Genomic DNA, 12,234 nt, shown 5'->3' with positions numbered 1-12,234 from the left:
TTATTTGAGCTACGGTTATTTATAGTGTACAGTGTGATAATTTAGTATACTATGTAATATATAGTTACAAATCAGGGTAGTTCCATCTCCTTACATTTAAAGGCCATTCTTTCAATAAATTGCAATGATTGTATGTGTTTTTGAGGTAAGTATAATTAGAAAAATAATAAATAGTATATGAATTATTAGAAGAATGGAGTTTGAAGACTCCATCAAATACAAAGTGATTATGGAAGGGAATTTTCATTAACAAATCAGTATACACAGTGTTTATATATTGAAATTTCAGTCTGTTTTCCATATACATTATACATTGTTTTTTGAGGAAAGAGCAAAGATTTATTATTATACCATTAAAAGGGATAAGAGGAGCTGAATGTGGGCCACTGTGCTAAGGATCATGGGGCAACATTGGATGTTTTATTGAACCTTCAAATATAGATACTTCTTAAAGAGTACTGCTTTTCTATTAGGATATTATCAAATGTCTTGTTTCATACTTGTATGTGTTTTTGTGTACATGTTTGTGTGATCCTTGGGATTGACCAAGGGTCACACATATGCTAAGCACATGTTCTGCCAATGAGCTAAGTTCCTGGCCCTATTTCATGTTTTAAAGGAAACCCCCTGCTACCTCATTTGGCATAGTATAATAACCATAGAACTTAAGAATAAATGGAAATTTCCTGTTTGTATGGAAATAAAGAGATTTGGCAATAGGGCATTTATACTAATATGAATAACTGTAAGAACATTTCTGAGGATTATTATTTTATGATGGCATTCCAGGAAGTAGATGTAACAACTATTTCATTGTTATATTTTTATTATGTTTTTGGTATCAACAACATCACAGATTTATTTGTAGATTTTACTTCAGAAGAAACAAATGTGTTTTACTTGGTTTGAGGCCTCTCGTGGGTTTTATAGTTCTACAGTTCTTTATTTGAGGTAGAAAATAAATGAAATTGAGCAAATATAGGACAGTATCTGACTCTAGTTGAAACTTATTATATTTTTATGTATATTTACCTATCTTGAGGGGCCAATGAAATTCCTCCCTAACTATCTGCAAGATATCCCTTATTTTAATAATATCCTAAATGAGTTGTGATAACCATTAGTTTGTTCTTAGGCAAACAGGTCAGAGTTATCTAATGAGATAATGATAAGTATGTATCAAAACTAATAAGGGTCTGCTAGAAATCCTAAAGAAGGGCAGAAAGAGAAAGGCTAGCAGAGCAGTAAGGAAGCAAGGAAGAAAGGAAGGGAAGAAAGAAAGAGAAAAAGAAAGATAATAGAAAAATGTGCAATAAATTCCATGTGGAAAACAGTGTTCATTACTTATTATGCCTATCTGTTCCTTTGGGGATAAGAAAATATTTATGAGAAATACAAAGAATTACACAAGTTGGAAAGTATGGAATGTAATGATAGCATGGCCACATGATGATGCAGTTGAGGGTGGGAACAGAACATGAGTTTATTAGTACACCAATATTAAGACCATAATGACAATAATATTATAACAAGTACATGTATTGAGATTTTCTGTTTTAGTACCCTAAGATAACAGTTATATTTACATTAGTTTGTTTAGTTAAGATAATAACTCTATGAAGTGTGAATTACCTTTTCTAGTTCATAGAAAAGTCAAATTTAGAGAAGTTACTTTTCACCGTCCTGATAAGCGGAAAGGTGAGGACTAAGAGTTTTTTAAGGTCACGTTCTGTACTAATATATTTTTTGCCTTTGGAAACTTGAGTAAAGTGTGGAATTCAGACATACTTTCTTCTCTGGCTCTCAACCCTTTACAACATCAGTCCCATATCATTCACTATCTAGTCTGTCTTCCAGCCTCTTTTGATTATAATACTCAATCATATACAATTAGTCTTTTGTATTCCTTGCAAATTTTTCTCTTCTATTCTTTTGAAAACCGTTCTCTGGTAAAACGGTTATTTTGAAGGAATCTTTTTCCTTTCTTGAATCTCATTTACATAAACAGGTAAGTTTCACCCAAATTTATGACTTTGTATTCTTCCTGTCTGTTGGTACCTTGTCAGCTGTCAAGAATCCAGTTCTCCAGCTCTGAAAATTGAACTTGAGTGCATTGGTCCTATCATTGAAATTGCCATCAAATCTGTTCTGTTCAGTGTCTGGTAAATCAATGCTAAAATACTTTGTGTGTCGTTCCTCAATCAATTACTGCCTTGTTGAAAGTTTCCAAATCTCTCTGCTTTTCTCTTCATATCTGTTTTAAATGGTCTTTATATTTCTACTTACATGAAATAGAACATTTCTCTATATTAATTTTTCAGTTTCCCTAAACCCAGTCTGCTGCTGGATGCACTATAAGTGATAAACATAATGCCATGCTTTATTCACCCAAAAATCAAAGCACAGAATCCCTCCCACTCATCTTTCCTCTGTTACCTTTTAGTTTATAACCTCCCATTTTCTGTAGCTAATTTTCACCAACTCTATAGCATCTCTCTTTTCTATATTTGTTAATTATTGCTGAATAACAATAGCTCATATTTCACAATTTTATGGATTGACCAGTTGGTTCTTCTGCCCCCATTCAAGTATTTTTAGGTGATCAGTCAAATAAGATGATTGGAATTATTAGATACATTTAGATCTCTTTTCCTTGTCCTTCATTCCAGTTATGCTCAGAGCATGATCTTTAAGAGATAAAGTCTTCTGTGCAAATCTTAACCAAACTTTGGCTGGTTTCTTGTTGGCTGACATTCCATGGTTAGGTAAAATCACAATCCAATCCCATGGCCCATGTCTGAAGAAACTCCACCTAGGTGTGAATACTAATCTATTATACCCTCTTCTTTTTCCTTCTTACTGCTATAAGCATAGTTCAGATTTTCATCTCTTCTCTGTTTATTAATGCAGAATCATTTTTTTAAAATTAACAGGTATCTATTGTGCAAAATAAGGAGTTTCATTATCATATTACCATAAGTGCATGTTGTGTATTTGGCCATATAAACCACCTTTGTAACCCTTTCTTATTTCCCTTTTCTACTTCCTCCTTTTCCCTTTCCTTTCCACATCACTAGTCCCACTTTACTTTCATGACTTTAAGTGTTTCTCAGTTGCCTCTACCTTTTAATCCTTTTGATGTTCTTCAGAACTTCTAATTAAATTACTTTCCTGTTTTAAACAAACAAACAAATAGTAAATGCTTAATGGATTTCATGACAAAGTTTGTTTTCTTCCTCATGACTTTGAACATCCCCAAAATACCTTCCTACCTTGACATCCATTTCATCCCCTTACCTAACAGTGGTTCTGAGAAGGAAAATAATGGAAAGAGTGAGCAAAACCAGGGTACATTGTATGCATGTAGGACATCATCAAATGAACCTCCTGTACAGCAATTATAAACTAATAAAACATTAAAAAATGAACAGTCCTGAAACACAATACTTGATTCTTGCCATTCTTCTTTCCCATTTCTTATAATTGATAATTCTGGTATTTCTTAGTATAAAGCAATTTATATTCATCTATTTTCTTTGAAGTTCAGCTCATTCTAAAATTAGTTTTATCTTTCCCTAGTCCCATCTTTCAGAAATGATTTCTGCACCAATAAAATACACAAGCAGTTTATTCTTAATTGTCTTAAAGCAGTGGTCATATCCCTCATTTTATAATTGTTGTATGTTTTTGTATGGCTGTATCTCTTCTCTGATTTAACAGAATCTGTAGAACAGCTCAACCTAATAGAATATAATGGAAATACTGTATGTAATTTAAAATTTTCAATGGCTAGAGAAAAGATGCAAAAATCAAACCAAGCAAATCAATAAAATAACAAATTTTATTTAGTTTAGTATGTTACAAAACATCATTTTAATGTGTAGACAACATACAAATTACAAACATTTTAATGTTCTTGTTACATAGTTACTAAACTTCAAGTCTATTTTACTCTTACAATGCATTTCTGTTCATGCTATCAACATTGCAACTGCTCAGTAGCCAGTTCATGCTTGTGTCCACCGTATTGGAAATCACAACTTCATAATTCTAGGAGAATTTTCGGTGAAATACAGAATTCACTGATTTGAAATCAGACCTATTGTCAAATTCTGCCTTTGTCATTTATGTATGAGGCTGAATAAATTATTCTCTCTGGTCCTAAATTTCTTCATGTGACAAAGCTTTGCAAGGAATAGATTTCAGTATGCTATGTAACTGTTCATGTGGTGTTCATTTATTTTTAAAACAATAGGACCTAATACATGTTTTGTTAATGTGTTTCCTGATGCCTAGAACTTAGATTTTGTATATTATGGCCGCTGAGTAAAGAACACATTATGCTGATCATTGTCTAGGTTCTAGGAATATTAGATAGAAGGTTAACTTTAAGACAGATTATCCATAATAGTAAACACATGCTCATTTATTTATAATATGTTTGCAATATAGATTAAATGCTATTTAATAATCTCATATAAGCTATAAAGCTGTGCCACAGCAGAGGACTTATTAACTATACCTGGGAATATAAGGGTAGATTTCATAAAGGTGTTGCTTCAGCTGAATGTACATCATTCACAAGGATGGTGGAAGGGGATCATAAGAAAAAGAAAAGCACTTGGAATCCTCTCTGTAATATGCTATTGTGTTCTAAATCTGAATACTGTTCATATTGTTTGGTGTGGGTGGGGGGAGGACCAAAAGAAAATATTGTGATTGTTTACATTTCCATAACACTCCTGATATCCTTTCCCCGGGCTGGCATCTCCTAAATTTCCTTGTCTTAATAAAAATATGATCATCAAATAACTCCATCCTTAGTATTTCTCTTTCCTGCCCTTTTTCAGTTCAAATCTATTCATAAACCTATTGCCTGTCTATCTCTGAAGCATATCCTGTTTATGCCTCAGTTTAAACCACCCACCTGATAGTAGGACCACTATAAAAGTCTTCTTAATGTCTCCCTTCCTCCACTCTTACACACCTATAATCTGGTTTCTTCCCAGAAGCAAGCGTCTTTTACTCTTAAAGTATTGCATACTCTTTTAGCAACATTTGTTTTTTCTTAGATTAAGCTATTCATATTTATGTATTTTATTTTATTTTGCTTGGTGTGGGCATATTGTGGTATTTATTACTATTCTTAAAATATATCAAATATATCATACTGAATTAATCCCCTCAACCTTGTAGCCTCAAGGACTCTTTATTCATATTCTACAAGTCTGAGTTTGCCTGCACTTCTCTAACCTCATTGGTGTTACATTACTATTTTTCAGCTTGCTGTCTTTTTTGCTCATTTGTTTTTAAAACTAATGTTCCTATGGTATTATAAGGTTTTTCTCATCAGTGAACAATTCCTTTATCTAGAGTACTTTTTTATCTGATCTTTAAATGACTGGTGCTTTAATTCTTCAAATTACAGTCAACATCATTTTTCTCAATAATATTTTGCCTAACTACTCAGTTTCAAATAGCCTGATATCTAAATCACTTTCTGTGTTCATACTGTTACTTCATAGCGGGTCTTGCTGCAAAGTGAAATTATTTTATCATCATTTACATTACTAATATTATATTTACAAGTATATTTTCTCTTGCTTCCACTAAATGTAAGCTCTCCTACTTAAGGAACCTTTCTGTCTCGCCCATCATTTTATCCTTATCATCACCATAGTGCTTAGAAAAAACACAACACTCAATCCAAATAATCAGTTGAGTTGAATTTTTAACCACTTGTACAATATTCTCTTTCAAAGGACATCATTAACGTTAACCAGGAAAGAGATGTGAATTCTTGTACTTAGTGTCATATGAGATATGAAATATATTTGGCCACCAAAAATACTAGTGTTCTTACCACATATTAACTGCACAACTTGAAGAAGGGTGCAATGTGGAGTTCTCCACAATTCAGGAGCATTTAAATTTCAAATCCTTCTGAAATATTTTATTTTGTTTTGAGACAGCATCTTTATGTATCCTAGATTTGCCTTAAACTCATGAGCACTGTGCCTCAATATCAAGTGTGTACTATCACACTCGGCATGGTTTTCAATCTTAATGGTAGCATTTAAATAACCAAAAATTTCTGTTAGGAGAGAAAAATAGCTGAATTGTTACCCTGTTTCTTTTGCAAATGGAAATATTGCAAACATTTGTAGACTGATAAAACATTATTGTGAATACACATAGAGTTGGCTTTGTCATAATTTTTTCTACTGCTGGAGGAAATTAGAAATAAGATCTAATACAAATTAAATAATATATGAATAATAACTGTATTTATCGAATGCCAGATGTTTGAAAAGGTTAATATTCCTTCAATAGAAAAAATCATTAAATCTTAAAAGGAGCTTAGATTATTTTCATGGGAGATTTTATGAATGTACTTCACCTATTGAGTCACACTGATAATTCTTTTGAAATGACTAAGAAATAATTTGTATTGTACATATTTATTCATGTTACCACTTACTTTGTAAACTTAGATTTTTCTCAGGTATATAAATAGGTGCTAGAACGAACACTGACAACTTTGAATCAAAATGAAGTTCCTCCAGTTCCTTTCAGCCACTGGGCTCTGCTTGGCTCAATATGATCCACAAATTCAACAGGGATGGACCTCTATCGTCCACCTGTTTGAGTGGCACTGGGTTGATATTGCTAAGGAATGTGAGAGATACTTAGCTCCCAATGGATATAGAGGTGTACAAGTAAGTTTGGTTCACAGTATAAATTGAAGAATTTACTGTGCTTATGGAAAATGCTATTTTAATTGGTTTTAATGAATTTGGAGAAACATTTTACTTAAAACATAAGTATTCTAAAGCAATATTCTGAAGAAAAAAGCATTTATTATTGTTGGCAACTGTACATTTTTTAGGGCATTTCCCATATTCACTTAATATTTTCAAGTTGTTATAAAGTAATACATTGCTTTAGTAATACTTTAGATTCCTGATTAGTTTCTAGAACATGTAATGATATCAATAAACAATAATTAGAAATAATACAAGTTTTTTTTATTTGTAGGTGTTTCCAACCAATGGAAATATTATTGTTAACAGTCCTTTTAGACCTTGATGGGAAAGATACCAACCAATTAGTTTTAAAATATGCACAAGATCTAGAAATGAAGATGAATTCAGAGACATGGTGACTAGGTGCAACAATGTTGGTGTAAGTGAATCAAGTTTCCTTTAAAAGTGTCATGCAGAAAAATAATTTCAGTCTCCTGTCTCTTGGTCTGCTCCAGAATTTTCTCATGTTTGTACTTTTAAAATTCTTACTTCATACTTTAGCTGTAACGCAAAATAAAATAGTGCCTCATGTTCAACTTGTGTAAATTTTGTATACATATCACTTATCTACTAAAGAATAGATCATTCAGAGTTTAAAGGCAAGTTTACTTATAAAACAAAACCTTGACTGTTAACCCTTATAGTATACCCATTACAAGTTAGGATGCTCTCAGGTTTATGTGATTTATATATCCACCCATATTCCCTGGGTTTTTTCACCATCATTGTTTTTAATAGTGATTAGCCATTTTCTACATAAAATGAGAATCATAATGAGAGCAACATTTACCTTCCCGCCTTCAGATGCTAACCAGAGAGTAGAAGCTAACAGCTTCTTTCCTTGGGACCCACTGAAATTTCAAAAGTGAAGAATCTCTCCTCTCTTGGTTGACTCCTACCTAAGCAAAAAGGGACTTTTTTCATTCTTCATAGTTTATTTCTGATATTCCCCATTTATCAGCTATGTAAATGTTTCATGAAGAAGCTAGAAAGTTGGAGGCCTTCATTTCAAATTACTTTCATTTCAAGCTAACTTTTGCTACTTTGGGAAATGCAGTTATAAAATGGCAAAGAGATAGTTTGAAGTTTCCTAACATGCTGTAAAGTTTACTGAAAAAAGCTTTACTTTTCTACCTAAAGTTAAAGTACAGACTTTGCTTTTCAGGTCCGTATCTACGTGGATGCTGTAGTTAACCACATGTGTGCTGAGAGTAGAGGTTCAGGGACAGGCAGTACTTGTGGAAGTTACTTCAACGCTCAGAACAGGGAGGTTTCTGCAGTTCCATACTCAGCTTGGGATTTTAATGATGGTAAATGCAAAACATCAAGTGGAGGCATTGAGACCTATAGTGATGCTTCTCAGGTAATGTTGTGCTTTTCTTCTTAATTATCAGAATAAAGAACTCTCTGTGCCTTTAATATGCAGCTATGGTTTATTAAACACCATTTCAAATACTAAGTTATATCCCTTAACACATGTTGTCTATATAAAAAAAAGAACTCACCTCACTATTCAAAAACTTTCCACAATTCATGGGACTACATGGTAGAGCACTGCCTGACATGCATGAAGCTTTGAGTTTGACCACCTGCAGCACTTACAAATATACAAACACACACACACACACACACACACACACACATACACTCAGAGAAAGAAAGAAAATTCCTCAGTCTACTGAAAATCTCTTTTATTTCCTACATTCTCCACTTTTGCTAGAAATTTTTTGAAAGTACATCCACAGCAGAATTTCAGTACCACCAGCACCCATGTAAAGCATTATGGAAAGGTCTATTGGTGAATAAGGGACTGCATGAATAATCACAAGGACTCTTAGGTGAGAGATGATGTTTCATCAATGAATCACAAAATGTTTACCTCAACAGGTCAGAGATTGTTGTCTGGAAGGCCTTCTTGATCTTGCACTTGGCAATGATTACGTTCGTACCAAGGTCGCTGATTATATGAACAATCTCATCGACATTGGAGTAGCAGGGTTAAGACTTGGTGCTTCTAAGCACATGTGGCCTGGGGACATCAAGGCAGTTTGGGATAAACTGCATAATCTGAACACAAAGTGGTTCTCTTCATGAAGCAAACCTTTCATTTTCCAAGAGGTACATCTCTCCATCTCTCTCTCTCTCTCTCTCTCTCTGAGATCACATAAAATAATATCACTTTGTTAACAGTAAAGGACATATTAAGCAACTTCTGTGGAATAAAGGCCAGGTGAATTATGTTGAGCACAGTTTTTAGTTTCCTTATATTCAGAGCAGCACTCTAAACTTCTTACCACAATAGGCTCTATGGATGTGCAGAGGATTTAAGGCTGTAGATTTCACTCTGCCATTTCCTATACTCCTCAACACCATTATACAAGACAGAAAATCATAAGGTTGCTGTGGTTCAAGCAAGTCTATCTGAGTTTGGATCCTGGCTAAACCACTATTATCTGTACCAGTCTTTCAGCATATTGATTAAGCTTTCTGTGCAGTAATTTTTCCACATAAAGGACATAATGATAATATTTATGTATTTTTTCCTTGGAAAGTCAAATGGTATCAAGTTCTGAGAAATGTGAATCAGACAGTAAATGCTGAGTTAATGTCAGCTATTGTTGTTATTATTTACGTATGAGAGTAAATTTGGTCAACATTCTGACAGGACTTCAGGTCACCTTTTCATTCACCTTATGGAACTAAGTTAGAATGTAGACAATTAGAGGAGATAATCGATTTGGGGGTATAACTCATATATGCATGGATACATCACAAGGAAACTCTCTGTGTGGCTATCTTTATCTCAAACTAGCAAAAATGTCATGTGTTTCTTTTTCTCTTTTCCCTTTTGCAAAATTGGAGAACAGAAGGGCAGAACATGTCCTGTCCATGGAGGAGGGTCGGCACCAGTGGAGGGGGACAGTGGTGAGGAAAGGGTGTAAGAGATTGAATACAGTGCAAAAAATGTGCACACGTGCATATGAATGCAAAATGATACCTGTTGAAATGTTCCATGAGTCCTGGGAGAGGTAATAAAGGCTATGGTGGAGGGAGTGATCTCAAGTATGATATCGTTGATACATTGTAAAGACCTTTGAAAATCTGACAACGTACTTCAAACCAGCACAGTAATAAAGGGAGAAAAATTTTTTAAAAGAACAAGAAATCGAGTGGTATCATAAAAGTAGAGACTGGAACTTAAGTCAGAAAGAGCAGTCAGCACTGCCAAGTGGAACTCAGGAGTCAAATATATGTGGTCTGAAACTATTAAAAAAAAAAAACCCTGAGAATATAACAACTTGGTATAAAGATGGTGTAAAATTAACTTTATAGCATCATATTTTGTTCTTTAAAATCCTTTATGTTATATTACATGATATTTCTCCTATATTTCTGTTAGGTGATTGATCTGGGTGGTGAAGCAATCACAAGTAGTGAGTACTTTGGAAATGGCCGTGTGACAGAATTCAAGTATGGTGCCAAGCTCGGCAAAGTTATCCGCAAGTGGGATGGAGAAAAGATGTCGTACTTAAAGTAAGTAAAATACAACTTGTCATTTGAAATAAATCGCAGTTCTTTTAGTAATATTACTCCTATATGAGTTATCTTCCTATAGCCTTCTTATTTAGAAAATTGTCAAGAAACTGATATTAGTAATATGTTCTGTTCCCTAAACCACAGTCATTTGTTTTAATTTAAAATGTCAATCATAAACATTCTATAAACTTAAACATTACCAAAAGTTTTTTTTTTTTATCTCTGTCCAATATGAGTATTCTGGATTTCTTTAATGTTTGACTATATTCTGTTAAAATAATGTTGTTATTTAAAGGAACTTACCAATTACAAAGTACATATTATGGAGTCATTGTATGAAATTTAAACCTCTTTTATGAATTAGTTAATTTGAAATACTAAAATGTTAGTATTATAACAATGGGTGTCAATTCTTGACTTTATCCAAGGTTGCCATTCTGTATAGTGTGATATGATTGCTGTCCTTTTCAGATTTATCTGAATTATATATACTGAGACCTTTAAAAGGACCTCTTTTAAAAACAAAAATATTATATAGGCAACATGAATGAAATGCAAATAATCAATACATACAGACATGAAATGCATTTGTAGATTACACATATGTACTTACAAACACAAATACATGTAAACTAAATCCTGTGGAACAGCGTTGCATTAGAAAATTTATCTGAGGATGCTACATAAAAAGAGGTGCAGATTTAACTTAATCTATTGTAAAAGAATACACATGTGCGTGTATTATTATTTTTCCAACAGGAACTGGGGAGAAGGTTGGGGTTTCATGCCTTCTGACAGAGCCCTTGTCTTTGTGGACAACCATGATAATCAACGAGGACACGGGGCTGGAGGAGCATCCATTCTTGCATTCTGAGATGCCAGGTAGGAAACAAAGTTCTTTCCATCTTTTACCTGCTTTCAAATGGTGGTACTAGTCTTTGATCACACTGTATCTTGTAACTTTCAGACTGTATAAAATGGCAGTTGGATTTATGCTTCCTCACCCATATGGGTTTACACGCGTGATATCAAGCTACCGTTGGCAAAGAAATATTCAGAATGGACAAGTAAGTTTGAAGTTGCTCAAAGTATCTTTTTCTCAAGAAATGAAAGTGCCTGTTTTTAACTTCAGAAGAGTTCATTATATTCAGTATTTACACAAGTGTTTATCTAAATGAAACCTGATATTGCATGCTAGTTTAACAATGTAGATTATTTTAAAGAAATAAAAGTTCTTTCTTGTCTAAAATTCTTATGAAAATTCTTTCAGAAGTATGACAAATAAACCTCCCATCACCAAGAAACAAAGTAATGAAAATAAGAACACTATACAGAGAGTAAAATGTTAACTTCTCACAAGTAGCTACCTCTTAGAGTTGTATCGAATTGAACATACAAAATACTTATTAAGATCTTAAAACTGTTCCTCCTGTAGTATGAGCAATAAAATTATTTGTCATATAATTTAAAATTTTCTATAGAATGAAAATAAATGATTCGGTTAAACTGAGGTTAAATAGGAAAAACATAAGATAAGAAAATTACGTGTACAAGTCTACAAGTTTGCAGACTATTCCAGGAAATAAGGAGAAATATAATTGGGAGTATGTTAAAGACATAAATCTGAATGACAATTTAAAACACTGATAGAGAAATAAGATAATATATTTTAAAATGTAGGAGAAAATTTCCATTTAAACTAAAGTTTCACAAGTAGCATCATATAGAAACTTCATACCAAAGGCAGAAATTTTCCTTTCCTGCAAGTCAAACAGTTATTTACATAGCTATTTTTCTAATTCCCCTCAATTGGGGAAGCCCACTACTCTGTCTAGCAACACATTCTATTGTAGGATAGCTTCAGTATTTATGATGTGCTCCTTTAATTTGA

The 12,234-nt window shown here is 33.1% G+C and overlaps 1 pseudogene; it reads left to right on the top strand.

The window, feature by feature from the left end:
* The first annotated feature begins 6,551 nt into the window (after window positions 1-6,551).
* LOC109679686 (alpha-amylase 1-like) lies at window positions 6,552-11,225 on the top strand (annotated as a pseudogene).
* Window positions 11,226-12,234: the final 1,009 nt, after the last annotated feature.

The sequence above is a fragment of the Castor canadensis genome, chromosome 12 (assembly GCF_047511655.1).
Source record: "Castor canadensis chromosome 12, mCasCan1.hap1v2, whole genome shotgun sequence".
NCBI lineage: Eukaryota > Metazoa > Chordata > Mammalia > Rodentia > Castoridae > Castor > Castor canadensis.
This window is presented reverse-complemented; position numbering and strand designations above follow the sequence as displayed.